The following is a 13137-nucleotide window of genomic DNA, read 5'->3' as shown; positions in this document are numbered from 1 at the left end:
TTAAGATGGCTTAAAAAGAAAGGAGAAATGTGTTGCGAAGTTTCAGTGTAACAAATGCATTTTAATGTTCCCCACTATGAGAGGGGTGCCTTCCTTCTTCTCAGTAAGTTGCACAAAAAGTCTGGACATTACAGGAATAATATTTAGACTCTAGAGTTCTGACTTTGGCAGTTATTGTTTGTGATTCCCGGCAATTCACTTAGTTTTTTTGAACCTCCGATCCCTCATCTTTGAAATAAGGAAGATAGCCTGGAATTTCTGCTTCCCAGGTTTGTTGAGAAGATTAAATGAAATAAGGTAAAAAGCATTTAATAAATTAGAAAATGCTTTACAATTGTTAATTTTTATTTAATATACAATAAGCTATGTTTTTCCTCCCTATTACCTGGGTCCACTTTGATTGGAGTAACAACCTAGAAACTTGATCAGAGCAGCCCAGAGGGCCCATTGTTTGCCAAATGTGAGAAGGAGAGAGCCTGAACGATGGTTTAGTAGTAGATAATAACACAAATCAAACTCTCAGAGGCTCATCTGGGGCTAAATTGGCAGTTCTTGTCTCAAACAGTAGCAGTCAGGAGACATTTACCATTATATTTTTACAGGAGCCATTTATGTTTTTCTTGTGTGTTAATGTTAAGGAGGAAAAATTGTAGTATGTATATAATACAGGTGGACCTCACTTTATGCAAATCAACATGGAAACCCTTAATTACACAACATATTGATTACAACGAAATGTTTCCTTTTTAAAAATTCTTGCTGAGATTCTTTGCCAGTGCCACCACCATCTTATTTACATTATTAATGACTAATAATCATCCTGTCAATCCTGTGAAACAGTACCGACGCACTAAGGAGATTATGAGCTTGAACCCATATAAACATTTTTTTGTAACACCAGGCACTAGTCAAACTCCTTTGCACTTGCATATTTACTTGAAGAAATATAAATCATAGACCAGCACCTACCACAACACTTGGTTCAAAGGGCAGGGAGCAGGAGGCATAAATATGGGGAGTCTAGCCCAAACAGAAAGTTTGGTTTTGTTTAAAAATCAGTTTGCTGTTTCCCCTTTGATGATCAAACAATCTAATCCAGAAGGATGGGGAATATGGATACCATTGGTGATTATTATAATTGATTTCCTAGAACAGAGAGTGATTTCTCTACTAAAGGGCAATGCAGAATAGACAGAGGCCACTTCCAAGCCAGAATGTGCATATAGCAGAACTCCGCCATTTAAAAAACTTTTTTTTTTAAACCAGTCTTGGGATTTAATACAATAATTAGGAGTTCTAGGACTTCCCTGATGGTCCAGTGGTTAAGAATCTGCCTGCCAGTGCAGCAGCCATGAGTTCAATCCCTGGTCCCGGAAGATCCCACATGCCTTGGGGCAGCAAAGCTCTGAGCACCACAACAACTGAAGCCTGTGCAATCTAGAGCCTGCACTCCACAACAAGGGAAGCCACCACAATGAGAAGCTCACACATCATAATGAGTAATCCCAGCTCATGATGATTAGAGAAAATCTATGTGTAGCAATGAAGACCCAGCATCGCCATAAATAAATAGATTAAAAAATAAATAATTTTTAAAAATAATTAGAAGTTCTGTCTAAAACAGTCTATTAAAAATCTTTAGAGTTGGGGCAGAAACCTTTCAATCTATACTTTTACACTCTAGATCTTGGTGTATGTCATGTCTAAATGTTTCAATGGCTTTAACAGGAATCATATCTGCCTAAGAGAAAACAGGGCATGATGTAATTATCTCTGGGCTTCATTAGAGGACTCAATCCTTACCTAGAGAAGGAAATGGCAACCCACTCCAGTATTCTTGCCTGGAGAATCCCATGGACGGAGGAGCTTGGTGGGCCACAGTCCACGGGTCACAAAGAGTTGGACACGACTGAGCGACTTCACTTTCACTTTCCTTACCTAGAGAATTTGCTTTAAGAACCAGCTACTTAGTAAAGATTGATTTGACTACCTAGTGAGTTGTAGCTAAAGCCCTGTTATCTTTCAGTGAATTCAAAGCTCTTCTAGCTTTTACAGTTAATCTAATTCCTCTCAGTCTTCAAGATTTTATGTGCCTTTGAAAAGACCACCTGAAGGGAAAGAGATTACTGATACAATTACAATAGAAACAGGTTAAAACAAAACATCAGAAGCCCAAAATAAGACAGCGATCACTGGGGGTTAAAATTAGATGATGTCCTTTTAGGCTCTTCATCCTCTTTCTAATTCTCCATACCCTCACCCTACCCCCAGGAGCCAACCAGAATGCTAGAGGCCTAAATCTTGTTGACAAAGAATTAGTACTAAAAATTAAAAAAAAAAAAACTGTCCTAATATTTATCTGGGAAGCTATATTTAGCGTCCTAAAATCAGGTGGCATGCGGAGAAACTGGATCACTCATACATCACTGGTGGAAATATAATGATACGGCCACTCTGGGAAACGTCCCCTCGTGTTCCAGTGGTTAAGAATTGGCTTGCCAGTGCAGGGGATACGGGTCTGATCCCTGGTTGAGGACCATCCCACATGCCACAGAGTAATTAAGACTGTGCACCACAACTACCGAAGCTGGTGAACTCCTGGGCCTGTGCTCCACAACAAGCCACCACAATGAGAAGCCTGCGCACCGCAGTGAAGAGAGCCCCTCTCACTACAACTAGAGAAAGCCTGCATGCAGCAACAAAGACCCAGGGCAGCCAAAAATAAATAAACAAATGCATACCTACATAAAAATTTTTTTTTATTAAAAAAATAAAAACTAAATATGTAACTGCCACATGACCCAGAAATTGCACTCCTGGATATTTATCCCAGAGAAATGAAGACTTGCATTTCACATGAAAACCTATATACAAATGTTCATAAAAGTTTTATTTGTAATAACAAAAAGTAGAAACAACCCAGACATCCTGCAACAGATAGATCATCAAACTGGTCTGTCCATGCCCTGGAATACTTACACAGCAGTTAAAAGGAATAAACTATTGTTGCACACAACTTGGATGAATCTCCAGGGGATTATGCTGAATGAAAAAAAAAAAAGCTAATTCTAAAAGGTTACATACTGTACGATCCATTTATATAAAAATGCTTGAGATGACAAAATTATGAAATGCAAGAGATTGGTTGCCAGGAGTCAACACTGGTACAAGGGAGAAAAGTGAAAGTGTTAGTCACTCAGTCGTGTCCGACTCTTTGTGACCCCCATGGACTGTAGCCAGCCAGGCTCCTCCGTCCAGGGAATTCTCCAGGCAAGAGTACTAGAATGGGTAGCCATTCCCTCTCCAAGAATCTTCCTGACCCAAGGACTGAACCTGCGTCTCCTGCATTGTAGGCAGATTCTTTACCATCTGAGCCATCAGGGAAGCTCTGGTGCAAGGGAGAAGAGGGCTTAAAAGGACAACAGAAGAGATCTTTGCAGTGATAGAAATGTTCTATTTCTTTACTATGTCGATGTCAGTATCCTTGTGATAACATTCTATAGTTTTGCAAGATGTTACTGTTTGTGATAAACCGATAAAGGGGACAGGAGAGCTCTACATTAGTTCTTATAACACCATGTGTTACAAATAGTCATCTCAAGACAAAAAGTTTAATTTTTAAAAGTCAGATGGCAAAAAAATACTCAAGAAGATGAAAACCAAAATATTAATAGAAAAAAATTGTCATTAAACAAAAGGTCCTGTGTATCATCACTGAGAATGACAAACATATCAAAAGCAAAGACTGTCTCCACATGTTGATTAAAACATAACATCCAAAGGCCCTTGAGAACAGTGATACGTACAATAAATAATGTGTGTACATGCTCATTTGCTTCCAACTCTTGGTGACACCATGGACAGTAGCCTACCAGCCAGGCTCCTCTGAATTTTCCAGGTAAGATACTAGATTGGCTTGCCATTTCCTACTTCAGGGGATCTTCCTGACCCGGGGATCAAACCCATGTCTCCTGGGTCTCCTGCACTGGCAGGTGGATTCTTTACCACTGCGTCACAACAAATAATGCTGATGTTCAAATGGCAAAGCAGTTTAAAGCCTGCTCATAGTGAATCTGACAGCTTTTCCCAACTAGAATGTGAGCTCCGTAAGGACAAGGAATATGTTGCATGATTGAACTAATATAAACTGTGGATTTTCCCCAGTTATCTATTGTTGTGTACTAACCCATCCTAAACTCGGTCTTTGTAGGATAGTGATTTAGGATTTCACTGGGCTCATTTAGGCAGTTCCCACCCAGCTTGCAGTCAAAGTATGTCTGGTACTGGACTGAGAAGATACAGAAGAGCTGAGATTCCTTAGGCATGTCTATCTGTCTCCACTTGGTGGCCCAGCATAGTCAGCCTCTCACATGGGTAGCTGAGGGTTCACAGCTGTGTCCCCAAGAGCAACTGTAGAAGGTGCGTGGCCCTTTCTAACCCAGACAGAACAGTCACACAATAACCTTTATTGCTCTTGTTGGGAGTGGCTGTGGTATAATAAAAAGGTCTTGGGCTTCAGAGACATGCAGACTTGCATTTCACAGTCCAGTTCCCCCTTCTCTGCAACCCAAGGTGAAAATGTTATCTTAATAACTGGCATCAGAATTCGCCTTTTTGAAGGTATTTATTAGGAAAATATTTGTTGGGTCAGAGGTGAGACCTTTGAACCTGAGTGTAAGTTGAGTGGCAAGGCATCATAGACAAGGGCCAGACAGCTCTGAGTGTGACAAGGAGAGGAATTTGTGTCTGTTTCTGAGGGGGGAGGTAAGAAGAAACTGTAAGATAGCCAAAGGTAGAAAGCAATGTGTATGAGTAGCCACCCCCGGACTCCACTGCCCTGGGAAGGTCCCCTCAATGGAGTGGCTAAAGAACGTTTTAATAATGACAGAATGCCTATTTTTAAATAGAAAGTTGTTTATGGTAACATTGCTTCTGTGTGTCCTTCTGTGCCATTCTCTCTCCCTCCGTAGCTGACACACAAATTATACTTTAACGACAATGATTACAATCAGTTTTCAATGTAATGGCATCAAGTAGATATTTAATAAATAGTAGCAGGTATTATAGTTATTGATCAAAAATTCAAATTTTGGTCCCCCCTGGGACTCAGTGGTAGAGAGCCTGCCTGCCAATGCAGGAGACACGGTCCGGGAGGATGTCACATGCCGTGGAGCAGCTAAGCCCATGCACAGCTATTAAGCCTGTGCTCTAGGGCTTGGGAGCTGCAACTACTAAGCCCACAGGAGCAGCTACTAATGCCCACGAGCCCTAGAGCCAGTGTTCCGCTGCAAGAGAAGCCAACATATCGAGAAGACCTCACAATTCAAACAGAGAGAAACCCCTACTCTCCACACCTGGAGAAAAATCAGAGCAGCACTGAAGATCCAGCAGAGCTAAAAAATAAATACAATTATTTTTAAAAATCCAACTGTTATATGTCTTAATAAAAATGACTAATTATTCTTGATATACCAGTTAAGGACATCAGAGAAAACTCAGTTTTAAAGGGCTTAACCAATAATAGTGTGTTTCAGGCTCACTTAAGTGGCAAAGTCACAGCTAGAGTAAGCTTCAAAATTGGATGATCCAGCAATTCAACAAGGTCATCAGAGATTGATTTTCTTTCCACCCTCTGCTCAGTTATGTACCATGTGAGCTTCATCCTTCATCTTGAAACCAATTCCCCTTGACAATGGAATGTGGGTGCCAACTGCAACTGGGCTATGTTTCCCTGTTTGTGTCCCGTAGGAGAAAATGCATATTCTTGTCCCAATGTTATAAGCAAGAGTACAGAAAGCCACCTTTATTGAATCATCTGAGGTCCAATGTCCACTTCTAAATCAGTGTCAGTGGACAGAGGTGGAAATGTGCTGATTGGCCTGAGTCAATCACAGCCTATCTCTGGTGTGATCTCTCTGGTGTTAGAAGAGGAGATTGTTAGTTTGCCTTGAAGCATGTAGGCAGTACCAGGAAAAGGTAAATTCCCTAGAGAATATCACATAAAGAAGAAGCAAACCAACAACACCCACTCTAATTGGATAACAGACATTGGATAACAAATATGGATAACAGACAAAAATCCTTCAAATTATCACCTCTGCTGCTGCTGCTGCTGCTGCTAAGCCACTTCAGTCGTGTCTGACTCTGCGCAACTCCATAGACGGCAGCCCACCAGCCGCCCCCGTCCCTGGGATTCTTCAGGCAAGAACACTGGAGTGGGTTGCCATTTCCATCTCCAGTGCATGAAAGTGAAAAGTGAAAGTGAAGTCAGTCAGTCGAGTCTGACTCTTAGGGACCCCATGGACTTCAGCCTACCAGCCTCCTCTGTCCATGCGATTTTCCAGGCAAGAGTACTGGGGTGAGTTGCCGTTGCCTTCTTCGAAAGTATCACCACTATGAGAGGAAATAAGGGAAACTATGGTGATTTTTAAAAAGTTATATTTTTTTAACACAATTAAAAAGAAAAACAAGTTGGGAAGCACAAATATAACAAGAAAAAAACAGCAAAGAGAAGAGAAAAGGATAATACATGGATTAAATATGAAAACAGAAGGATTGGACAGAAAAACTATAAGCAAAGATAAATTTAAAATTAATTTATTTATTTTAATTGGAGGCTAATTACAGTATTGTAGTGGTTTTAGGCAAAGATAACTTAATTGTAAGAATTTTGGCTCAAGAAGAAGCTAATAGGATTTTTTTTTAACACAAATGACACAGAGGCCTAATTATAAGGTTTATTAGAGTCATCAGCAAAATGGAACAGAAAAGAACAGAACAACTTGTAATAAATCTCACCTAAAAAAGGTGGGAACAATACTAAATAGGGCTGGCTGCAAGTAAAGAAGCACTGAAACCCAATTATCTAATGGCAATATTTATGTGATCTGTTCCCTTTTTAATGTATAAATGTTTTGAATACTACAAATGGAATTTTAAAAAGTTAACAAATATTGAAATTGTATGATATTTATATTAGTTTCCTGCGGCTGTAGCCACAAACTACCCACAAACTTGGGGGCTTCAAACAACAGAAATTCGCTTTCTCCCAGTTCTGGAGGCCAGGTATCAGCAGTAGGAAAATGCTCTCCGCTCCATCTGAAGGCTCTGGGGGAGAATCCTAACTGACTTCTAGTCCCCAGGGGCCTCAAGCATTTGTTGGCCGTGGCTGCATAACTCCAGTGTCTGCCTCCACCTCTGATGGCCTTCTCTGTGTCTGCCTCTTCTCTTCTGTCTCAAATCTTTCTCTGCGTTTTTCTCATACATATGACTTAGGGCTTCTACCTAGATAGTCCAGGATGAGCTAATCTCAATATCCTTAATTTAATTACATCCACAGAGACCTTTTTTCCCAATAAGGTGACATTCACAAGTTCTAGGCATTTGGATGCTGTGCTGTGCTCAGATGCTCAGTCATGTCTGACTGCTTGCAACCCCATGGACTGTACCCCACCAGGCTCACCTGTCCATGGTATTTTCCAAGCGAGAATACTGGAGTGGGGTGCCATTTTCTATTCCAGGGGATCTTCCCAACCCAGGTATCGAACCTGTACCTTATGTGTCCTGCATCGGCAGACGGATCCCTCACCACTAGCGCCACCTGGGAAGCCCTATTTGGACATGGACATATCTTTTCATCAGGCAGCCATTCAACCTACTTAAGTATTTGTTAAAAAAGAAAACTAAGCTAACTAAATTATATAAGGAACCTAATACTAGATTTAAATTTACAAATCAATTACATTTGCTAATGAAGTGTTTATTTTTATTTTTTCTTTTTAATACAAATAATTTTTATGTTAAATGAATGCACATATATGTTATCATCTAGAAATGTCTATCATTATACTTAAAAATGCACAGAGCATTTAGGTTGATGACAAATGGGTAAAATCCATTTCCAGTAGTACTTTTTAATGCAAAATAAAGCTTTGGGGAGCCATCAGACATACATTACCTTAATAAAATATATATTTGAATTATAAAACTCAGTTTATAAGTCAGGGTCTAATCAGGAAAATAGAAAGCAAACTAGGTATTTCAGAGTGAGCCTTTCATACAGGAAACTATATTGCTGGGAGAGTTGAAAGGTCACCAAGGGAGAGGTAGGTAACCCTGAGATTAGTAGGACAGAGAGTGTTGGTCATTCAGTCGTGTCTGGCTCTTTGCAACCACCTGAATCTCAAAGGGGAATTCCCATGGACAGGCTTCTCTGTCCATGGGATTACCCAGGCAAGAACACTCGAGTTGGTTGCATCCCTTTCTCCAGGAGGACAGAGAGAAATTAGGTGGGAAAACAAACAGGAGGAGACAGCACTAGGCTAGCTCAGGACTGTGCCTCTTACTGTGTCCCCGGGAGCGCTACTCGGGACGCTGGGAACACCGGCCACAGGGCATCAGAGACATAGCCACTTCTGAAGATACTGCCAGAAACACACACACACACACACGCACACACACACACACACACACACACACACACACACACACACACACAAGAGAATTATGACTTCTCCCCTCTGTTCCTCTAATGCCTTCTAATTCTCTGCTGGCACCTTCTACTAGCAGAACTTAAGAGGAAGCCAGCTAGAAAGGAAGCCTGGGAAATGCGGTTTCTGGGCTCTTAGCCCCAACATTTCAAAGCAGATTGTAGAAGGGTTGATGTGGAGCTCAGAGACAGCAGGTAAACAATCAACACACCCAGTGACTTAGAGAAGCAGGTGTACTTCTACATTGCTGATAACACTGAGTCAGAGCACAGCTACTGATAAGAAACTCTTCATACTCATTGACTAAACAGTGCCACTTAGGGGAACATAATTGAAAGAAATAAAGGCAAAAAAGAAATAAAAAATGTGTACCAAGTTGTTGAAAGTAGCCTCGTTTATAATGGCAAAACCAGAGAAATAGCCCATACCCTCAACAGTAGGGAGACAATTGAGCAAATTATGGCAAAGGGATGTAATAAAATACTCTTAAAGGTTAAAAAACACACCCTGTATTTCAAATAAGTAGGAAAATGTTCACAGAAAAGAAAGTTAAAGAAAAAAGTAGAAAGTAGAATTGTAAGTGTACTATAATAATTACAATTGTGTAAAAATGTACAAAAGTAGATTAACAAAGGTCAGGGGAAACTTGAAGAAATGGAGCTAGTCTAGAGCTTCATGTTTCTTAGGCTTCCTTTCTTCTATAAAGTTGCTTAAATTCTTAATTAAAAAAGAAATGTAAATGCCTTTAATTGTATTTTTAGGTTCCAAACTAACTGAAAAGTATGTTTCATGTTAAGCTGCTTTGAAGAAAAAAACCAACACACAGGCACACACACAAAATACAACCTGGCTAACCATTCCCACCATAGCGCTTTTTACAACTCTGGCATTCGTCACTGCCATGGCCCGAGGCCAGTGTCCAATTGGTCTAGAGATTTTATTTTACAACCTGAGAACACTGGCTGGCTCTGAGTGCGTCTGCTCTCCTGCCCCAAGCTGAGCCTTTCTTCTTGTTGCTATGAAATATTTCATGTATTTTGCTACAGGCCAGAAGCTGTTAAAATTAACTAAAGCAATGAATAAAGATAACAGGTTGAGTAAAAAACAAATACCCCTCCCCCCCCAAAATCATTAGCTATTAGCATGTTAATGACTCAAAATGGTCTGTTCTCCTTCCTCCATCCCCATACCCCTCGAGCCTGAAGTGCCTTGTACCCTGCCTGAAACAGAATTCCTAAACCCAGAGAGCAGAAAGGCCACACCTTGGATTCACCCCTCCCCCAACCCATGTTGCTTCCCAGAAACTTGATGTTCCATGTATTTTGCACTCATGAACTCTGCCTCATTAACAGGCTCCTGCAGATGCTTGTCACAGCTGCCTCAAGACTCTTTGGAGTCTGAGAGTATGTGGTTACAGCAGGGAAAGAATGACAGCGTAACTGCCTCCCATAGGGACCTGCTGGCAGATTGCCCAAGAGACCTTGGCTGTGCCCTGGGTTGGCTTTCTGTGTGATTGATTAAGCAGTCAGAGGCCTTCCAGGAGAACCAAGTTCCCAGCTTGATCAGCTTGTCATTTTTGCCTTTTGTGATTGCTTGAGAATTACATTTCAAAGGGGTCTAACTTTGTTCCATTTTCTCCACCTACCATCTATGTGACGCTAGATAAGTTATTTCAGCCTCCATGCCTCGGTTTCCTAATGTATAATACAGGGAAATAATAGGAAATGGCAGTAGTTGCTTCACAGTTTTGTTGCAAAGATCAGGGATAATGCCCTCAAGGCCTAATGGAGGATATTGCTAGTTATCTACCCAAGATCCACATCCTACTTTCTTTTTTATTACAGAAATACAGTTTAGTTTGAGGTGGCAATGTGCCCAGCTAAAGTGCTCCATCCCCAGGCTCCTGTATAACTATGATGACCATCTGATTCTGTTCTACAGGGAGGCACTTCCAAGAAAGCAATGGTTTCTGATTAAAAAAGGGGGACAGAGCCAGTTGGCATGTGTATTTTGCTCTTTGCCCTTTCTGTTTCATTCTGTATAGAATGGGGCTACCTGGAAGAAAAGCAGCTATCTTGCAACTAAGACAACACAAGCTCTGTGCTAAGAATGGTAGATCAGAAAGTTAGAAGGAACCTGCCTTGATGACTTTCTCAAGCAGCTGTACCAGGACTGGGCTACCTACCTTCTAACTTCTTGTTAGATGAGAAAAATGAACTTCATTTGGCTAAGCTGCTGGGGTCAGGTTTCTGTTAAATGCAGCTGAATGAAATCCTGACCTAAGCACTCAGAATACTGCCAGCCAATAGTAATAATAAAGGTTACTTTTTATTTTTCTATAATGCATCATGATTATAAGTCAGCTGTCATTGCAATGAGCACTATAGGAGATTCACAATTATTGTTCTGAAATTTAGTTACGGTAAATAGTATAGCTGGTAAACATTCTCATTAGAGACACTAGTTGTAATAATATTTGTTTAAATAGAATTTGACATTGTATTGTCATTCTTTAAAAATGCTGCTAGGTTATATTCAATGAGTCCTCTAAGGAGATTATTTACTGATAAGTCTAGAAAACACCTGAGGGGGAAGAGAATGAGACGTTGAAATATGTTGATGAATGTTCATCTAGTTTGGTGGAAAGAAATGTTCATTTCTAAGAGACGTTTTCTTTATTTTCATTTATGAATATAGTAGATTAGCTTCTTTGGAACTCAAGAACATTTTAACACTTTCTAAGTAAGACTGGTGGTGGGGGTAGGAAGAATGTTGTTGATTCATCCGAGAGTTGGTCTGAAATTTACTTAAAAGCCCTAGGAGATTTGTCCAAGACTTTCTCAAGGGTTAGTGAGAATGACACCATAAATAGCTTGCCCTCATATCTCTGTTTCCCCTAGCTCCTCTACTTGGACTGCAACTACTTGGATTCATCCTCAACATCAGAAAAGCTATTTCTATTAATTGCTTCCATCTGGGAATGTAACTTCACCACACTGACCAGGGTGAACCTGCAGAAGCTCTCAGATGTCTCTGCAATCCACTAATTAAATCATGGTTCTATTTCCTCCATTTTTATACTTTCTTGTTATAAAAAGTAGAGGAGAGCAAGAGAGTAGGTCACAATACTAAAACCTCAGTGGCTAAAGATACCAAAATGTGTTCCTTGTTCTTTCTCTCCAGCCTCCATGGACATGCTCCTCATTACAGTTGTTGAGCCCGAGCTGAGAGAAGCCACCACCTTGAATGCTGCCAGTCACCATGTCAAAAGAAAGAAACTTGCACTGGCAGTTTCAAATACGTATCACTTTTGCTCACAACTCAACAGCTAGAACCAGTCCCTTGACTCCAGCAACCAAAAATGGGCCATGAGGGGCAATCCTACTGTGCACTGGGAAGGGGAGCCCCAGAAAGAGTTGGCAAATTGCACTATTAGAGAAGTAGCATCACTGAGTGCCTGTTATATACCCGCTCTGTGTCACAGCACTTGTGTTATCTAATTTTCATAACAATTTTTGATATTAACTTTAATTTTCAAGTGAGAGATCTGAGGCCTACGTCAAGTAATTTGTTCAAGAGTTCCAGCTAATATGTAGATCTCATTTCATTTTCATCTGATTCCAAAATCTGTGGTGTTCCCATTATTTCCTGAAGCCTCCTAGTACAACATTCAGCTGCTCACAGCCTTACAATCTTGGGGTGATCAAGTGAAAGACAGGGTAGGGAATGGAAAGAAGGGTTTATTAAGAAACGATTTTCTCTACAAAACCTAAGGGTCCATATTTCTGTGGTATCAGGAGGGGAACAACCAAACTAACCTAACCAAGAATCCAAAACTTAACCCTACAGAACAGAAACAAAAAGGGACTGAAATGAGACTATGCTAAAGCAGATACTGAGCCTGCCAAATGGGCCAGACAGACAGTGTTATCAAATTGAGAGGCAGCATTATGCTGTTTCTGTTTCTCAGAAGTCTTCGAGTGATCCCTTCAGAGTGCCTATTACCCAGGGTAAAGCCCCATTGCTTTCAAGAGCTCTCTTGGTTGTTCCATTATTCTCACCCTTAATCCATAAGATTATTTACAATTTTGGGAAGTTCATTAAAAGCATTATGTATATATTTTATATTATTGCTCTGAATATACAAGTTCTGACAGGGATTCACATTTTGACTTGAAGAGTGTACTCAAGGATGCCAGCGCAAAGGTTTCTATCTAGAAGTCTCAAGCAGAGCACAGTTGTATACTATTGACTTGCCTCAAAAAGGGATGTAATTTTCAGTACAGAGAGAATGATACTTTAAGCTTTTAGAATAGTTTTTTTCACTGGGTCTCATTTCTACTACATAATGGCAAGACCAGTAGTCAATCAAGTTGAAGACGTGGGACTTCTCTGGTGGCCCAGTGGTTGTGAATCTGCCTGCCAATGCAGGGGACACAGGTTCAATCCTTGGTCTGGGAAGATTCCGCATGTCTCAGGGCAACTAAGCCCAGGCGCCACAAGTACTGAGCCTGTGCTCTAGAGCCTGTGCTCTGGAACAAGAGAAGCCAGTGCAAGGAGAAGCCTGCACACGGCAACAAAGAGGAGTCCTTGCTCTCTGCAACTAGAGAAAGCTGTGCAGCAACAAAGACCCAGTGCAGCAAAAAAT

This window comes from Capra hircus, chromosome 2, assembly GCF_001704415.2.
Source record: "Capra hircus breed San Clemente chromosome 2, ASM170441v1, whole genome shotgun sequence".
In the NCBI taxonomy this organism is placed as follows: domain Eukaryota; kingdom Metazoa; phylum Chordata; class Mammalia; order Artiodactyla; family Bovidae; genus Capra; species Capra hircus.
Note: the sequence above shows the minus strand (reverse complement) of the source record.